This window comes from Zingiber officinale, chromosome 6B, assembly GCF_018446385.1.
Source record: "Zingiber officinale cultivar Zhangliang chromosome 6B, Zo_v1.1, whole genome shotgun sequence".
In the NCBI taxonomy this organism is placed as follows: domain Eukaryota; kingdom Viridiplantae; phylum Streptophyta; class Magnoliopsida; order Zingiberales; family Zingiberaceae; genus Zingiber; species Zingiber officinale.
Window position 1 is genome coordinate 39,686,937 of NC_055996.1, and position 3,977 is coordinate 39,690,913.

The following is a 3,977-nucleotide window of genomic DNA, read 5'->3' on the forward strand; positions in this document are numbered from 1 at the left end:
TCCTTGTTGACGATGTTGTGATTTAATACGGATTCGAGGTGAGTCACGTACACCACCTTTGCATAGTTCTAGAGATGTTTCGATGGGAACATCTATATGCGAAGTTCAGTAGTGCGTATTTTGATTGTCTTCTGTGAGATATTTGAGACACACGGTCACCAGTAGGAGTATACCGTGGTTCCACAGGAGATAGAGGTTGTTACCGTTGGAGTAGACAGAGTCTATACAGGAAGCTCGCAACTTCCTCTGTTTGGCTCGATATTTCCGGAGATACGTTAAGGGTTTCTCTCGGATAGCTATGTCACTTACACGCCTGACCAGGAAAGGCGTGAAGTTCACGTGGTCCGAGGACTGCGAGACCAGCTTCCAGGAGCTGAAGCGGAGTTTAGTGTCGGATTCAGTTTTGGTTTTACCTTCTGGAGAGGACGGATTTGTATTCTACACCGACGCTTCTTTTTAGGGTTTGGCCGCTGTTTTGATGCAGCACGGCGGGGTAGTCTCCTATACTTCTCGATAGTTGAAGGAGTATGAGGAGAACTACCCAGTACATGACTTGTGGCTGGCCGCCATTATTTTGCCTTGAAGATTTGGCAGCAGCATCTGTTCGGTATTACATTTGAGATTCTCACTGACTATAAGAGTCTCAAATATCTGTTCACATAGAAAGAAACTATATCTCCGACTGAGGAGAAGGATGGAATTCCTGAAAGATTACGATTTGTACCATTAGCTATTACCCGAGGAAAGCTAATGTGATTGCCGATGCACTAAGCAGGAAGTCCAGAGGGACTTTGGCTTGCCACCGAGTTTCAGTTACAGACTTGGTTCAGTATGTCTTCGAGTTAGACCTTGAGGAGTAGGGACAGACAGAGCAGGGTATTATGTTACCATGGTTGCTCAGTTGTCGATCAGGACGAGGATCCGAGAGGCTCAGGCTGGTGATCAGCATTTGCAGTTTATTGGCAGTCAGATAGCTTCCGGGCAGCAGACCGAGTTCACACGAGACGAGGAGGGTATTATATACTTCTGAGACAGATTATGCGTACCTCAGTCTCACCTGATTTTGTAGGAGCTACTTTAGAAGGCTCATCGCTCTTGATTTACGATCCACTCCGGCGGTACCCGTATGTACCGAGGTTTGAGGCGTTCTTATTGGTGGAACGGAATGAAGAAAGACATCGCGGAATTTGTAGCTAGATGTCTTGTCTGTCAGCAGGTGAAGGTTGAGCACCAGCGACCTGCCGGATTACTTCAGAGGATTCCTATTTCCGAGTGGAAATGGGAACACATTACCATGAACTTTGTGGTGATGCCTAGGACACGACGAGGTCATGACGCGATTTGGGTAATCGTTGAGCGATTTACCAAATCAGGCACTTCTTAGCGATCCGGAAGACTGATTCCCTGGATCGATTGACCGATCTATATTGTCGAGAGATCATCGGATTACATGGTGTTCCTTTGAGTATTATTTCGGATAGAGACCCCCGGTTCACATCTCGTTTCTGGCAGAGTCTGCAGCAGGCCTTGGGCACCTCGCTCCGATTCAGTACAGCTTTCCATCCGCAGATTGATGGACAGTCAGAGCGGACCATTCAGACTCTAGAGGATTTGCTGAGATCGTGTGTATTGGATTTCGGAGGCGGTTGGGAGGACCACTTGCCATTTGTAGAGTTCGCCTACAATAACGGTTTGCATTCGGCTATCCAAATGCCACCGTTGAAGCGTTGTATGGTAGGCTATGTTGGACACCCACCCTCTGGGATGAGGGTGGGGAGGCCCAGTTATTGGGATCTCATAGAGCTCAGCTTGAGACAGAGTTGGTCCGTACTATCAGACGGAGGATGTTAGAGGCGCTGGACCGCCAGAAGAGTTATGCAGACCGGAGTTGGAGACTCTTAGAGTTATCTATTGGCGACCATGTATTTCTGTGAGTTTCACCCACGAAAGGGGTGAAGAGATTGGCCTCAGAGGTAAGCTAGCCTGCGATACATTGGACCTTTTCAGATCTTGGAAAGGGTTGGAGCGGTAGCTTATCGTTTAGCGCTACCACCGTCCCTGGCAGGCGTCCACGATGTATTCCACGTATCTATGCTGAGGAGATACGTACCTGACCCGACGCATGTGCTGACAGATGTCTCAGTTCCAGTTCAGCCTGACGTCACCTATGAGGAGATTCTGGTACGGATTTTGGACCGGAAGGAGCGTCAGTTGCGGAACAAGACTATCCGGCTGGTTAAAGTCGGATGGCAGCATCATTCGGATGAGGAGGCTACTTAGGAGCTCGAGGATACTATCCGAGCTCGATACCCCCATTTTTTCACTTGAGGTGTGTGATTTAATGTACCGTTCAGCATTTATACAGTTTTAGCTTTTGCTAGTACTTGTTGATGGTAGATAATGAAATTTGGGGACCAAATTTTTATTAGTGGGGGAGAATGTAAAATACCGAAAAAATGGCGAATAATGATAAGGGAATTTTTCGGGAATTTTTCGGAGCTCGTATGGATGAGTTTACGGGGATAAAAATGGGGCCCAGGAAAGCCTGTTTAGTCTACCCATTTAAGAGAGGAAAAGTTGATTTTTATTTATTTACTTTTCCTTTCTTATTTTTTTCCCCTCATTTTTATTCCCCGCGTGCCATTCCTCTTCTCCTCCGCCGAACTCACCCGTGCCCTAACCTCCTAGCGCCGACGGTTACCTCTTCCTCTCCTTTCCTTCCTCTCTTCGGCGATCACCTCTTCGACTCCTCCACCCGACGGCGTAGCTCGCGACACCACCCCTTCATCCGTGCTCTAGTGCTGACGCCGTGCCCTAGCTTGAAGCCAACTGTCACAATCCGATCTCTCACCGTCGGCCGAACCCTTCTTCCTCCTTCCTCGCGCCACGCCATTCGGCCGATTTATGTACCCTACTTTGGATTCACAGTAGCCAACGCCGATCACAACCAACTTCAGCTGCCGCCGCTGTATCCTGCTAGTGCGCTGCTTTATTGATCGCCGCCGACGCCCTGATGCTACCGTGCCCTAGATTTCCTCTTGCTAACAGGATTCGAACAAAACACCAGTGAGGTGAACAAGCATCAGTGATTTCAATAGGAAGGTGCCACAGTCCTGATCGGTTGGTGCCATTGTCATTTTCGTGAGGCCAGCATCATTCACAGGTGAGCCACGACTCTGATCACTCTGTTCCGGCAGAGAGGAGACTGTGGTCACAAGCTTAAGCGACATAGTGTTGCTCCAGTTGATGTTGCCACCTCAATCAGCTTGCTACGGTTTTGGACTAGGGTAAGGTTTGTATAAAAGTAAATTTATGCCAAATTATATCCATTGTTATGTTAACTATATGAGATAGATTCCAGTGTTTAAGTTTGAAGTGGAATTGTAAGCTATATGATTGATATTTGACCTATACAGCAGGGTTTGGGAATTTTAATGTGGATTTGGTGGCTAGCGGCTCCACCTAGCTCCGGCCAGCATATCCGGCAGCAACTTCTCTGGCTACGATTCATCAGAGAAGGGCTAATTGGGTAAGATATGCTCTTGGTCTCTAAAGTTTCAAAACCCTAATTGCCTACTAGTTGAATGTATAATCAACTCATGGATATGTTTGGTATCAACAGGATTAAACTGTTGTGGAGATGAGGAATCTGATCATTATTCATACACTTAGGTGAGCATGTTCAGTGATTTATTTTAGATTCCTATTGAGGATGGTTTGTTCTGTACAGATTCTGTATATGTTATTAGATTACATTTGAGTTGATCCAATTGGAAATGTTCATTGGAACTAGGATTCGGATTCGGGACGAGCACATCGACATAGAGGTTGATTAGCTCGATCTACATTGGAGGCGGGTACCTCTTGACTTATCTTTTTATGATATTGTCAATTGGATATGCGTAGTATTTTTATAGTTGCAAGCAATGATCATGTTTGCCTTTGGTATGTCACGGTTTGATACCCATAGCATAATC